The following is a 16,331-nucleotide window of genomic DNA, read 5'->3' on the forward strand; positions in this document are numbered from 1 at the left end:
CTGCCCCAATGCATATTGTAAAGTTTGGTAAAGTCTGGTGGAATAGGAATAATGATCTGGGGCTGTTTTTCATGGTTTGGGCTAGGCCCCCAACAAAGTCTTAAAGAAACACATATCAATGAATAATGCACAGAGTTCCCATTTGTATGTCACATTTTATGTTAGTGTATCACATTGCCAGAAAGGGTCAAATTATCACTATTCATCAATCTATACTTATTCTACTAAAATATCACTTGAGGGGTCTAATAAACCACGCTGATAACTGATCGATTAAACAAACACATAAATAATTCACATTGCATGTGTATTCGTATAGTATGATGATAGCACTACTGCAATGCGCATTTGGATACCCACTGCTTAAAGCCATAGCCCGCTCCTGTGCGCATGACGCCCTTCAATCAAGGCCTTTTCTTCCATGGTGCTCGTCCCCGTGTTCCATTTATTCCAGGTGGGATATCATAGGAGTTCGCGACACCGTTATATAGGTTTAAAGTCACTTATAGTCACCAAATCCCACTTTGCGTCTGCCTTCTTGAGCTGTTTATCCTAGGCGTGTGCCTTCTTGAGCTGTTTATCCTAGGCGTGTGCCTTCTTGAGCTGTTTATCCTAGGCGTGTGCCTTCTTGAGCTGTTTATCCTAGGCGTGTGCCTCTGGAAACCTGTTTTGTTTGGTGAGTTTTTTTGTTTGTTGTGCCAACAATTGGACCTAATGTGCGGAAATGTTTATGATTCCTGAAATATAGCAATCCGTAGATTCACATGCCCATAAAACGTATAATATCCAGTGAGCGAGTGACGATAACCTAGCCTAACTTTTGATTAATATTTCTTTTGAAAGTAGAAGGTTGGAATAATAAATGACCAATTTAATCGAATCCAACTCACATGCGTTTTAGGCAACCGCAAAAAATGTGGACTGAACGTCATATTTGATTTACCCTGGCGTTAATGTTTGACAGCTGGCCATCCTCCTGTCAACGGTGTGCACATAAACGGTACAACTCTCCCAAAAGCAGTATGAAATGAGATACGTGCACGGGAAAACAAATCTGAAAGGAACAAGACAAACCGGTATGTTTTTTCTTCTTTTTTTTGTTGCTCAAAGTAAAATATAAAATAATATGATTATCTGTTCATAATCTCTTATTTCCTATATTTCCATTATCCCTTTGAGTAGGCCTAGGCAACCTCCATTTCTTTTCATGAGTCAATAGATAATCTAATCACTAGAATATTGATAATGTATCTGGATGTATAGAGGCTATTGCCTAATCTACAACACTGGATTTTGCTTGCTAAGAAATGGCCTTTGGACATTGTGCATACTGCATGCTGGTTTGGTGAACACTATGTACTCTCATTCACCCCACTCCAACTCCCGCCACACACTGTGAATTATCCTGATATCAAGATTAGATTAAAAAGCAGTGTTTGGTGGTTAAAGTAAAAGGCACTAGGAATAGTTCCGTGGTGAGATAAGCCCCCTACATCTACCCAGCCACAGCAGTCCTCCTATAATAACCAGTCTGGAGACACATTCATTCAAGGGTTTTTCTTTATTTTTTAAAAACTATTTTCTACATTGTAGAATAATAGTGAAGACATCAAAACTATGACATAAAACATGGAATCATGTAGTAACCAAAAAAGTTAAATCAAAATATGTTATATTCTTCAAAGTAGCCACCCTTTGCCTTGATGACAGCTTTACACACTCTTGGCATTCTCCCAACCAGCTTCATGAGGAATGCTTTTCCAACAGTCTTGAAGGAGTTCCCACATATGCTGAGCATTGTTGGCTGCTTTTCCTTCACTCTGCGGTCCAACTCATCCCAAACCTTCTCAATTGGGTTGAGGTCGTATGATTGTGGAAGCTATGTCATCTGATGCAGCAATCCATCACTCTCCTTGGTCAAATAGCCCTTACACTGCCTGGAGGTGTTTTTTGGGTGATTTTCCTGTTGGAAAAACAAATGATAGTCCCACTAAGCGCAAACCAGATGGGATGGCGTATCGCTGCAGAATGCTCTGGTGGCTATGCTGGTTAAGTGTGCCTTGAATTCTAAATAAATCACTGACAGTGTCACCAACAAAGCACCCCCACACCCCCACACCTCCTTCTCCGTTTACCTACTCTGCATCTCACAAAGACACAGCTGTTGGAACCAAAATGTTTATTATTGGCATCTGCTTGTACTGGTTTCTTTGCAGCAATTTGACTATGAAGCCCTGATTCAAGCAGTCTCCTCTGAACAGTTGATGTTGATGTGTCTGACACTTGAACTCTGTGAATCATTTATTTGGGCTGCAATTTCTGAGGCTGGTGACTTTTTCATGAACTTATCCTCTGCAGCAGTGGTGACTCTGGGTCTTCCTTTCTTGTAGCGGTCCTTATGAGAGCCAGTTTCATCATAGTGCATTGTGGTTTTTGCGACGACACTTGAAGAAACTTTCAAACTTCTTGACATTTTCCAGATTGACTGACCTTCATGTCTTAAAGTAATGAATGATGGACTGTCGTTTCTCTTTGCTTATTTGAGCTGTTCTTGCCATAATATGAACTTGGTATTTTACCAAAAAGGGCTATCTTCTATGTACCACCCCTATCTAGTCACTACACAACTGATTGGCTCAAACGCATTAAGAAGGAAAGAAATTACACAAATGAACTTTTAACAAGGTACACCTGTTAATTGAAATGCATTCCAGGTGACTACGTCATGAAGTTGGTTAAGAGAAAGCCAAGAGTGTGCAAAGCTGTCATCAAGGCAAAGGGTGGTTTCTTGAAAGCATCTCTAATATAAAATATATTTAGATTTCTTTAACACTTTTTGGGGGGTTACTGCTAGATTCCATATGTGTTATGTCATAGTTTTGATGTCTTCACTATTATTCTACAATGTAGAAAATAGTAAAATAAAGAAAAAATCCTGAATGAATAGGTGTGTCCCAACTTTTGTGTGTGTGTAAACTCAGCAAAAAGAAACTTCAACTGCGTTTATTTTCTTCAAATTTAACATGTGTAAATATTTGTATGAACATAACAAGATTCAATAACTGAGACATAAACTGTCACAGTTCCACAGACATGTGACTAACAGAAATGGAACAATGTGTCCCTGAACAAAGGGGGGGTCAAAATCAAAAGTAACAGTCAGTATCTGGTGTGGCCACCATCTGTATTAAGTACTGCGGTGCATCTCCTCCTCATAGACTGCACCAGATTTGCCAGTTCTTGCTGTGAGATGTTACCCCACTCTTCCGCCGAAGGCACCTGCAAGTTCCCGGACATTTCTGGGAGGAATGGCCCTAGCCCTCACCCTCTGATCCAACAGGTCCCAGACATGCTTAATAAGATTCAAATCTGGGCTCTTCGCTGGCCATGGCAGAACACTGACATTCCTGTCTTGCAGGAAATCAAGCACAGAATGAGCAGCAGAGCCTGCAGGAAAGGGTACCACATAAGGGAGGAGGATGTCTTCCCTGTAACGCACAGCGTTGAGATTGCCTGTAATGACAACAAGCTCAGTCCGATGACAGACCGCCCCAGACCATGACTGACTCTCCACCTCCAAATCAATCCTGCTTCAGAGTACAGGTCTCAGTGTAACGCTCATTTCTTCGACGATAAACACGAATCCGACCATCACCCCTGGTGAGACAAACCCGCGACTCGTCAGTGAAGAGCACTTTCTGCCAGTCCTGTTTGGTCCAGCGACGGTGGGTTTGTGCCCATAGGCGACGTTGTTGCCGGTGATGTCTGGTGAGGATCTGCCTTACAACAGGCCTAAAAGCCCTCAGTCCAGCCTCTCTCAGCCTATTGCGGACAGTCTGAGCACTGGTGGAGGGATTGTGCGTTCCTGGTGTAACTCGGGCAGTTGTTGTTGCCATCCTGTACCTGTCCCGCAGGTGTGATGTTCAGGTGTACCGATCCTGTGCAGGTGTTACACGTGGTCTGCCACTGCGAGGACAATCGGCTGTCCGTCCTGTCTCCCTGTAGCGCTGTCTTAGGCGTCTCACAGTACTGACATTGCAATTTATTGCCCTGGCCACATGTGCAGTCCTCATGCCTCCTTGCAGCATGCCTAAGGCACGTTTACGCAGATGAGCAAGCACCCTGACCATCTTTTTTTGTGTGTTTTTCAGAGTCAGTAGAAAGGCCTCTTTAGTGTCCTACATTTTCACAACAATGACCTTAATTGCCTACCGTCTGTAAGCTGTTAGTGTCTTAACAACCGTTCCACAGGTGCATATTCATTAAATTGTTTATGGTTCATTTAACAAGCATGGGAAACAAGTGTTTAAATCCTTTACAATTAAGATCTGTGAAGTTATTTGGATTTTTATGAATGATCTTTAAAAGACAGGGTCTTGAAAAAGGGACGTTTCTTTTTTGCTGAGTTTATATACACAGTTGAAGTCCGAGTTTACATACACCTTAGCCAAATACATTTAAACTCTTTCACAATTCCTGACATTTAATCCACGTAACAATTCCTTATTTTAGGTCAGTTAGGATCACACCTTTATTTTAAGAATGTGAAATGTCAGAATAATAGTAGAGAGAATGATTTATTTCAGCTTTTATTTCTGTAATCACATTCCCAGTGGGTTAGAAGTTTACTTACACTCAATTAGTATTTGGTAGCACTGCCTTTAAATTGTTTAACTTGGGTCAAACGTTTTGGGTAGCATTCCATAAGCTTCCCACAATAAGTTGGGTGAATTTTGGCCCATTCCTCCTGACAGAGCTTGTGTAACTGAGTCAGGTTTGTAGGCCTCCTTGCTCACATACACTTTTTCAATTCTGCCCACAAATTGTCTATAGGATTGAGGTCAGGGCTTTGTGGTGGCCACACCAATACCATGACTTTGTTGTCCTTAAGCCATTGTGCCACAACTTTGGAAGTATGCTTGGGGTCATTGTCCATTTGGAAGACCCATTTGCGACCAAGCATTAACTTCCTGACTGATGTCTTGAGATGTTGCTTCAATATATCCACATAATTGTCCCACCTCATGATGCCATCTATTTTGTGAAGTGCACCAGTCCCTCCTGCAGCAAAGCACCTCCACAACATGATGCTAGTGTTCTTCGGCTTGCCGTTATGTCCAAACAGTTCTATTTTTGTTTCATCAGACCAGAGGACATTTCTCCAAAAAGTACGATCTTTGTCCCCATGTACAATTGCAAACTGTAGTCTGGCCTTTTTTACGGTGATTTTGGAGCAGTGGCTCGTTCCTTACTGGGCGGCCTCTCATGTTACGTCGATATAGGACTCATTTTACTGTGGATAAAGATACTTTTGTTCCCGTTTCCTCCAGCATCTTCACAAGGTCCTTTGCTGTTGTTCTGGGAATGATTTGCACTTTTCGCACCACAGTACGTTAATCTCTAGGAGACACAAAGCATCTCCTTCCTGAGCGGTATGACGGCTCTATATATATATACTGCTCAAAAAAATAAAGGGAACACTTCAACAACACAATGTAACTCCAAGTCAATCACACTTCTGTGAAATCAAACTGTCCACTTAGGAAGCACATTTCACATGCTGTTGTGCAAATGGAATAGACAACAGGTGGAAATTATAGGCAATTAGCTAGACACCCCCAATAAAGGAGTGGTTCTGCAGGTGGTGACCACAGCCCACTTCTCAGTTCCTATGCTTCCTGGCTGATGTTTTGGTCACTTTTGAATGCTGGTGGTGCTTTCACTCTAGTGGTAGCATGAGACTGAGTCTACAACCCACACAAGTGGCTCAGGTAGTGCAGCTCATCCAGGATGGCACATCAATGCGAGCTGTGGCAAGAAGGTTTGCTGTGTCTGTCAGCGTAGTGTCCAGAGCATGGAGGCGCTACCAGGAGACAGGCCAGTACATCAGGAGACGTGGAGGAGGCCGTAGGAGGGCGACAACCCAGCAGCAGGACCGCTACCTCTGCCTTTGTGCAAGGAGGAGCAGGAGGAGCACTGCCAGAGCCCTGCAAAATGACCTCCTGCAGGCCACAAATGTGCATTTGTCTGCTCAAACGGTCAGAAACAGACTCCATGAGGGTGGTATGAGGGCCCGACGTCCACAGGTGGGGGTTGTGCTTTACAGCCCAACACCGTACAGGACGTTTGGCATTTGCCAGAGAACACCAAGATTGGCAAATTCGCCACTGGCGCCCTGTGCTCTTCACAGATGAAAGCAGGTTCACACTGAGCATGTGACAGTCTGGAGAACATTCTGCTGCCTGCAACATCCTCCAGCATGACCGGTTTGGCGGTGGGTCAGTCATGGTGTGGGGTGGCATTTCTTTGGGGGGGCCGCACAGCCCTCCATGTGCTCGCCAGAGGTAGCCTGACTGCCATTAGGTACCGAGATGATCCTCAGACCCCTTGTGAGACCATATGCTGGTGCGGTTGGCCCTAGGTGCCTCCTAATGCAGGACAATGCTAGACCTCATGTGGCTGGAGTGTGTCAGCAGTTCCTGCAAGAGGAAGGCATTGATGCTATGGACTGGCCCGCCCCGTTCCCCAGAACTGAATCCAATTGAGCACATCTGGGACAACATGTCTCGCTCCATCCACCAACGCCACGTTGCACCACACTGTCCAGGAGTTGGCGGATGCTTTAGTCCAGGTCTGGGAAGAGATCCCTCAGGAGACCATCCGCTACCTCATCAGGAGCATGCCCAGGTGTTGTAGCGAGGTCATACAGGCATGTGGAGGCCACACACACTACTGAGCCTCATTTTGACTTGTTTTAAGGACATTACATCAAAGTTGGATCAGCCTATAGTGTGGTTTTCCACTTTAATTTTTGAGTGTGACTCCAAATCCAGACCTCCATGGGTTGATAAGTTTGATTTCCATTGATAATTTTTGTGTGATTTTGTTGTCAGCACATTCAACTATGTAAAGAAAAAAGTATGTAATAAGAATATTTAATTCATTCATATCTAGGATGTGTTATTTTAGTGTTCCCTTTATTTTTTTGAGCAGTGTATATATATATGAATGTCACTTTTATCCAAATGGGTGCATACATTTTTACCTACGGGTGGTCCTAGGAATCAAACCCACTGTCCTGGCATTGCAAGCGTCATGCTCTACCAACTGAGCTCCCTATTTATCGTCCTGTCTCCATTCTATCCTCCTCCTACCCCTCCTTCGTCCTGCACACTTTCACCCCAGAAGCCCACTTTGAGCTGGCCCTGGTGTTGTGGAGTGGCCCAGGGAACAATGGCCCCACCAGCCCATATGGAGACAGAAAGTGTAACCACGGTGATGGAGCTGTGGCAGATCTTTATATTCCCATCATGTAGCAAAAACCCTTTCACATAATTCACGTAGTACAGCAGGAGACACGGAGAGAGGGGAAGATTAAGGAAAAGGTTTGCATGACAAATTAGTGTCTGTGTGTGACCATTACATTAATCCCTAGTGTGTGTGTGTGTGTGTGTGTGACCATTACATTAATCCCTAGTGTGTGTGTGTGTGACCATTACATTAATTCCTTGTGTGTGTGTGTTTATATGTGTGTGTGTGACCATTACATTAATCCCTAGTGTGTGTTTGTGTGCTCAGTGGGCCAGCCTTACTGGTGTCTTTGCGTAAGGCCATAACCATGGCAATGCCAAGCAGTGTCTAATAAAAGGCTGCTTCCCTCAATCTCTCTCTCACTTCCTTTCTCTTCCTCTGTCTGCCTTGCCAACCTACGTAGCACAGCATGCTCAACATCAGCAGATGGAGATAGATGGAAGAGCGAGGTGGGAGAAAAGGACAGGAATATGTCTAACGTCTCACCCTTCATCGAGTGGAGCCCTCTGTGAATGCAGCCTGCTGTATCATCCACCTGTGTGGGGGACATCTTTGGTCTGTCAAAGAAGAGGATCTTTCATTTACCAGAGTTGTGATCTGTTGAGGAAAAATCTCTTTGATATGTGCTAGAAAAGGATGACTGTACAGTGGGGATCTCTCCTCATTGTGTGTTTCTGAGGAGGATCTTTTGTGCTGGCCAAGGCTCTCGGGAATAATGGTTAATAGGATACTGTGGCTGCACATGTTACATTGCATCAGCCCATAGAAAATACGTGATTCAGGGATGGCCCCCTCACTATTTGAATCGTCAACATTACATGTTGACTATGCTGACCTTTGTTTTGGTGAAGACTAAAAAATAATTGCATGACAAGGGTGATAGGATGAATTTGAGCTATAAATGCATTGAACTCAACATCTGTCAATAATGCGAAAGACACCACCCTGTCTTGACGGAACACTCCAAAAGAACGACAAGCGACAGGGTGAGGAGGAGGAACAAGAGGAGGAACAGAAGGGAGAATAAAAGGGTCATCATGATTTTGACGTTGCCCTTCTCCTACCATGCTCCCATACCCTGTGTGGGCGCTGTGTCGGGGGTGGGGAGGGGGCAGGGCGATGTGTACTAAGTGAGGAAGGGGTGTGCCATGCTTCCCATACCCTGTGTGGGCGCTGTGTCGGGGAGGGGGCAGGGCGATGTGTACTAAGTGAGGAAGGGGTGTGCCATGCTTCCCATGCGCTGTGTCGGGGGTGGGGAGGGGGCAGGGCGATGTGTACTAAGTGAGGAAGGGGTGTGCCATGCTTCCCATACCCTGTGTGGGCGCTGTGTCGGGGGTGGGGAGGGGGCAGGGCGATGTGTACTAAGTGAGGAAGGGGTGTGCCATGCTTCCCAAGGTGGCACCCGTTCTGCCCACCACCGCTCTATCAGTCCCCCTATGTCTGACGTTTTGTGCCCTTGCTGTTGCCACTCTGTGGAGCTGCCATGCTGGGAGTGGGCTTCTGCCACCTGCTGCCTGCCTGCCTCCCGACCCCACCCTGACCCCTGGGTGGACAGCCAGTAGAGCTGGGGAACAGGCGGAAGGAGGGACGAAGGCCTTCTCACAGGTAAGGAAGCTTATTTTCTTTTCAGGTAGGATAGTTAGACATCTTTGTTTTAGACAAGTGAGAGGCACACAAGTCTTATGGATGCTCAATCTGGTCCCATGGCCCTATTCTATCTTCGGATGAATATAGGTCACACCCTCCAAGTGACCCAGTGACTGAACCCTCCCTGACTCACCTTCCCATTCTTTCCCACCCCACTAATCCCACCTGCAGGGGAATCCATTGTTCAGGGACACAGGGGATGTCAAGGACCAGAGCACTGCTGCATATGGTGAGTGAAATGGCACCTTGGCAGCAGTGGAGGCTGCTGAGGGGAAGACAGCTAACAATAATGGGTGGAACAGCAAATGGAATGGCATCAAACACATAGAAACCATGTGAATCACATAGAAACCATGTGAACCACATAGAAACCATGTGAACCACATAGAAACCATGTGAACCACATAGAAACCATGTGAACCACATAGAAACCATGTGTTTGATGTATTTGCCACCATTCCGCTCCAGCCATTACCACGAGCCCGCCCTCCCCAATTAAAGTGCCACCAACCTCCTGTGCTTGGCAGTTAGTCTAGGTCAGACACATTCTGCAGGCTCCATGTTTAAACTGGGAGGCATGCCAGATAGTTATTGTTGTTGTGGTTACTCTGTTTCTTCAGTGTTGGGTTTCTGGTTCCTCTAAATACTGGTAAACGTCATGGGAAAATGAGAATAAATGGGTCAAGGATAATCTGGCATGCTTACATCCCTACATGCTTTAAAGGGCGCCAACTGTTTTGTGGGCTGTTTTAACTCTGTTCTCTGTGTATGCATGGATACAGGCTCACCACTGGAGGGGGCTATAGAACTACAAGAGGAAGAGATGGAACAGTCTGTCAGTGAGTCCAATGCAAGACTTTATCCAAGAATGTATTGATATACTGTATAGAACAGTGGAGGCTGCTGACGGAAGGATGGCTCATAATAATGGATAGAATGGAGTGAATGGTATCAAATCAAACACATAAAAACCAAGTGGTTGATACCATTCCATTTACTCCATTCCAGAAATGATTATGAGCCATCCTCCCCTCAGCATCCTTCACTGGTGTAGAAGAAGAGTACAAATACACATCTTATTAATTACAATGCCCCTGATTAGAGTAAATCAGGTTTCACCTTCTCTTTTGTCCTAATCTCTCCCTTCCCAGGTCTGACGTTCACCCTGGATCCCTGCTGCTCTATCCCTCCACCTCCTCCCTCACTGTGACCTTCCACGGACCAAGCCCTCCGTCACTACCCTCTCGTCACCATAGCAACAGGGTCACTGGTTCAGTATCCCAGGAGTCTGCCCCTCAGCTCCTCCCTCAGGTGTGTGGGGACGTGGTCATCGTCAGGGGTCAGTTTTACTGGGAGGTGGATGTCTGCAACAGCACTCTGTATAGGATAGGTGAGGATGTGCACTCTACTCCACCTGGCCATGAGTTAATGGTAGTGGCAGAACAAGTACAAATCACTGCTTTGATAATAATACTCTTAGCCTCTGGCATGCTGATATATTTCTACTGACAGATGGGCTACATTTCTTACACATAATCATGTGGCGGTTGTAGCCTACAAATACATACAGGCAGCCTTGTGCAAATACTCCCACACACTCATAATATTGTCCCTAGGGCATACATGACACAGGCTCTGTCCTACATAAAGTTCATTCACGTCCTTTAACTCTGCTCTGTGGTGCCACCCGGTGGTGAACAGGATGTCAGCATGGATTTCCCAGCGCTTGGCCAAACCACTAGCAATTAAATAGTTTCTTTAACAATTTCATTTTGGCTGACAAGGCATATTGACATCTGCTCTCTGTAAACAACAGAAACTCTAATAATTTGGCCCAGCAATAAGCCATAAACAATCTGTTGATTTGAATCAAATATGACAGAAATGTGCAGCTTCATCATTAACTGTAGAGAGTCAGGCCAAATACGTATTAGTGGTTGTTGACCAGGATGACTGGCACTGTCGACCGAACATGGGATGGGAACAGCATTGATATTTCACATATTATTGCTCACTCGTGCCTATCCCACATGAAAAGAATACTACGGTTTACTATAGAATGCTACAGTACTTACTATAGAATGTTGTAGTATACTATTGTAAATACTACAGTATACTACAGACCACAAACACTCCAGTAAATACTACAGTAATCTTTGCAAAAACACTACTGTAATTACTATAGTATATACTACAGTATTTCAGTTGCATATACCCAGCACATTCCCCTCCTATATCCCAATTTGTTCCACCCATAAGTGAGAGATGTTTCTCTCTTATGGGTGGCACCAATATTATTGTGTTCCCTACATAGAAAAGAGCAGAAGCTGACTGTCCATTCAGACCTCAGTTCTACCTACCTACTGTATAGGTTATGGAGAATTTGCTCTTTAAATGTTTTGTCCATTAGGGTTCCACAAGTATTTTACAGTCTGCAAAAACACTACAGTAATTACTATAGTATATTGTTTTTCTTACTACGATTTTTATACCATAGTAAACTAACAACTACAGTCTTCATGGGGTCTTCCTGGGGAATACATATAACAACGTTTTGTTTTTAAGTACAAGTGGCTGCCATGCACTGCCGGTACTAAATGCATATAGGGGAAACACTGTAGGTGCCTGGGGGACATTTTGTTCCTGCTCCAATCAACATGTTTTAGTCAGGCCAAACGAGGCAACAACTATGTAGCTTTGTTGAGTGCAGAAAAAGTCGGGCATAAAGACCACCCCGTTTCATAATGACATTGCAATGTTTATTCGCACAATATTTAAAGACATAAGTTCCATTCCTATTTTCCATACAGGAGTGAGCTCATTGGACGATGCTTGCGGCTGGTGGCTTGAAAGGCGGGGCTTGTCCTTCTCCACTGTGTACGATAGCCGTCGGGAGCCCTTACTGCCCACTCGCTTCAGCAACGCTGGGGTGCGTCCCGCTCTGGGGCTGGGCCAGGGCAGGCTGAGGCTCCGCTGTGGCCTACCCCCTCCACCCCACATCTTCCTCAGCCGAGTGTCCGCCGCGTCCACTGGTGGGGGTCGCTGGCGCAGAGACGTGCCCTTCCAGTCTGTACGGGCGGTCATCCAGAAGTTTGAGGAGCTGGCGGTGTCAGATTCTCACTCTGGGCTGGTGTCCAGTTTTGGGTCGTCCTGCTCCACTCTGGCCTCCTTGGCCGAAGCAGGTCTAGGCTTCAGCCTCAGCCCAGGAGCAGCTTGCCATCCTGGGCAAGAGGGGAAGGGGGCTGGGGCAGAGTGACATGTGGAGGACAGATTATAGTACCTTGTACAATGATGGGCCTCTACCCGCTGGTGATAGGAGCAAACTACTACCACGTCACATTACAAATAGGTTTTTATAAGGTTGGTGATGACACTGTGTGAAAAATGTGGGATAAACGTGTGAGATGGAAGGGCCATTCTTCTGCTTTATGATAGGAGAAAGCCATTTGGGATGAGTTTGATCTTTGGATGACTATTTCCATGACTAATTTCTCATCTCTGAAGAACTCTGACTTTCTCATCAGTGTGATTGTGACCCAGTAGTTTACTTTCTCCCCAGGACGCTGGGCTTCCTCTCAGCTACACAACCCCCAGAGGTTTGGGGCTGGGCCCGGGCTGTCTGTAGGAGGAGGAGGAGGATTTCTCACTGGGGGTCCCACATTTTGGTGTGGGGGTTGATGGTAGGACAGTAGGGTTGATACGGATGGTGGCGGTGTGTGTGAGGATGTGAGGTGTGGGAGCCAGTGGCAGTGACACTACCAGTGTTAACACTGGGTCACAAAGACAAGTGGTAAAGTACATTTATCCAGTGGTGTGTGTGTGTGTTACTCACTCTGCCCCATCTTGTCTCTCCATGATCTGTCTGTTTTCTCTTTTTCTGCTTTTTGCATGTTCTGGAAAGGACAATCCAATCATTTGGTCAGACCACCCAAGTTGTAAATCACATTGTACATTTTTTTTTTAATCCACCAAATTAAAACAACCATCAATCACGGGAAGAGCCGTTTGTACCTGTGGAGAGGAGAAAACAAGATGTCCACCGAGTAGTTGTTGGGCTGGGCCAATAATTTAATTCATTGACGTGCTACTTGTCACGCATCTTCAGGGAACATAATTGCGCACAAAAGACTGCGTCAGTATCAGTGGAATAATTCGGAAGAGACGGTTGGTCTGTGAGTCAAATGCGCTGTTACACTGTCGCCCCCCGAAACACTAATCTTGATGACTGTGTTGATGTTTAATGGTTGAGGTATTTACCGCAGGAATAAAAATGTGTGTACTGCGGCCAGTTATCACTGGGTTCTCGACTCTTGAGAACTATCAACTTTCCAAAGCCGCTTAAAATAAAGTGTGGAAGTAATCTCACTCTTATAAACAAAATTAGAAGGGGTAATGCAGAATTCAAAGGCACTCAGTAATGAGGTTTCTGTCGGGGGGTGATTCAAGCCTGGTGTTTGCTTATCGAGGGGGGAGCAGATCTGTAAGCAACACGGGAACAGCTGTAGAGAAGAACAGACCCACATAGACCCTGAACGTTACATACAGTACTGTAGGTGTCAGTGAGTTATTATTTTGGCGCCAACGTTTAGGCCGAGTTGTATAACGGACACAACGGTCTGGTAACATTAGAGAATCAAGACTAGGCCTAAACTACTATATAATATCAGATATATACAGCAGGCTGCTACAGTGACGACTTGGAGTAACGCAATTGTACAAGCCTAAAGTGAGAGATATCACAGTTGGATCCGAGGTGTCAAAGACAAGTGGTGTTGTGTCCCCCTCCTCCCCACGTTTCCATGCCAATGGCTTCTGGTCGCTAATTGCATGGAGGGCAATAATTAGACTCACACTCTCCATCTAGGGAACCCTCGAAAATGGATTGTGAGCAAAAGACAACCAGGAGCACCAATTTCATTCGCACCCCCGTCCACTTTCATTTAGCCGTTTCGGAAGTGTTTGCGTATTGATTCCGAGCGTTTATACATGAATAAACATTCATTCTAACCAGACCGCAATTTAAATGTTGAGTGGCTATTCTCTACTTTCCATTGCTAGGAGTAACACAAGAATTAGCCTGACAACACCAAGTCATGTAGGCTTGGTTGGTCTTATTACCATCATTATCAACATCAGCATAACAGTAGCTATAAAGACATCATCCCTTACCGTTTTGTTGCTCTGTCAGTTTCCATTAAGAACCAAATTGGAGGCAGTAAAAGGGTCTTCCGCGAGACACATTCTGGTTTCAATTGACCTCATAATGTGTCCGTGTAGATGATTAGTGCTGAATATGACCGATTTATATTTCATCATGTATACGTTTAATTTATAAACACTGGCATGGCTATTCAATCACTGGCATCTTATTATTTTTTCCATCATTAGGCTAAATAATATCCACCTCCTCCAAGAGTCATATTAAGGATTTTATCAAGGGTAAAATAAAATGAGTCATCGTATTTCTGACGACGCTCTATAAAAGTGAACTAATCAGTGAGGAACTTTCCTTTTTTCTGAGTTGTTCTTGAGAAACAAAATTCCGTCTCGATGTCTGGACTTGATAAAGCGAGCAGTGGTCCAAGGAGAGCGCGGGAGACAGGATGTCCATACTCCATTCAGCGCATTTGTTCTGGTTTGTTTCACGACATTTACACTCGAGTCAGAAATGATTGAGACTGGAATGTAAATTCTAATTAAGGACATCAGGCATATTACCAAACAAATCCATCTCTCAGGTGCCACAGCGGGTTAAATGTGAGTGCGTAAAAGAAGGACAGAGATTGTAATGACCTCGTTGTCGACCTCTGCCATTTGATCAGTGTACATAAAACCGTGATGGGGAACAGGTGGTGTTGGGGGCGTCCTGTAACCGGTTGGTACACATCTGCCAGGCTATCTGCTCCCCCTTCTCGCTGTATATTCGGCTGGGCTGGTATATTCACACCTCCAGTATAATCCAGCCAGCAAACAGGATGCGGTCCCGAACGTGTGCCAGTCAGACGGAAAGAGGATGGAGTGAGGGGGTTTCTGGGGAAGTAGGCCTACACAAATGAAACATGCGCTGCCTTGTTTATGCACTTTCGGCTGTCTGTATTCGACACCATCAGCAAATACACAGAGAAGAGGCATGATGGCATCAAAAGCACCAATATGTTCTCACATAGGCCTATATAGCGTCTCTGTTTCTTTGATCTGGTCCTATTTTAGGCCTCGGGTATGTCCTATCTTCAGGGAGAACATATTACACAACACTTTGACTATAAAAACAGGCATGGTGTCTGGTTTATATTAGGTTGGGTCTTATCGGAATTGTAACCTTAATCACTCTCATAAAACGCTGGTCGCGGTTAATTGATCGTATTAGAACGCAATCAATGTTTTTTGGCAATGACTTCAGACGCGTGCGCTCTCTCTTTCCTTTTCCCTCTCATTGTCTCTTCCTCTCGCTCCTCTCTTCTTTAAATTAAACCACTAGTCAAGGCTTAGGGGAACGACTGTAAACTGCTGGCTAAGCTACTTTCATTCTTGAAGTTGGTGCGAGAATGAGACTCATTTTTTAAAAATCGGCAGGTAACGACAAACTCTACACTAGCTACCGAGGTGGAGAGACTCTACTTTTCAACCCTGAATCCGTTACTTTTACATATACAATAATAGGAGGCTGTACAATACACCCAATAATATGGGTGTTGTATTATCTCAGGCATGTCCACACACACATCATTTTTGGAATTCAGAAAAGTGCACCTACTATGTAGCAATCCATGTGTGTGGGGAAATACACAAAAGCTCCCCTCATTACTCTGAGTGTGACCCGCATAATATAAATGTGTGGTGTTAGCTCCAATAGACAATTCGCTAGCCAGTCTAATGAATTGGTCCGTGCAGCAATAAATAAAAGCGGCGGTTATCACTTCGTGATGAAGTGCAAATAGACCATCATCGATTCCATTTCACGGGTGCGCGAAGTGGACGGAGGAGAGGGGAACCCGCGTGTGAATTCACTCACCTAAATGGAAGTCTCTCACAGCCACATAATGTGACATATGCATAATAATTGCACGCTGTCCTCACACATACAACTTCGCTATCTCCAACAGTGCAGTAATACCTAGCAATACAAAACAATACACACAAATCTCAAAATAAATTAAAAGAAGGAAATGGGGAAAAAACAGAACTAACAATGTCAGGAATATAAATGTAATGTATATATACTACCAGTCAAATGTGTGGACACCTACTCCAGTGTGTTTCTTTATTTTTTACTATTTTCTACATTGTAGAATAATAGTGGAGACTTCAAAACTATGAAATAAAACATGGAATCATGTAGTAACCAAAACAGTGTTAAACAAATCCAAATATAT

At 44.7% G+C, this 16,331-nt stretch overlaps 1 long non-coding RNA gene across 1 annotated transcript; it reads left to right on the forward strand.

The window, feature by feature from the left end:
• The first annotated feature begins 587 nt into the window (after positions 1-587).
• LOC135559694 (uncharacterized) lies at positions 588-8,476 on the forward strand. Its single transcript, XR_010458543.1, has 3 exons — positions 588-676; positions 965-1,076; positions 7,715-8,476. It is a non-coding gene; the product is annotated as an uncharacterized LOC135559694 (long non-coding RNA).
• The last annotated feature ends 7,855 nt before the right edge of the window (positions 8,477-16,331 follow it).

The sequence above is a fragment of the Oncorhynchus nerka genome, linkage group LG14 (genome assembly GCF_034236695.1).
Source record: "Oncorhynchus nerka isolate Pitt River linkage group LG14, Oner_Uvic_2.0, whole genome shotgun sequence".
In the NCBI taxonomy this organism is placed as follows: domain Eukaryota; kingdom Metazoa; phylum Chordata; class Actinopteri; order Salmoniformes; family Salmonidae; genus Oncorhynchus; species Oncorhynchus nerka.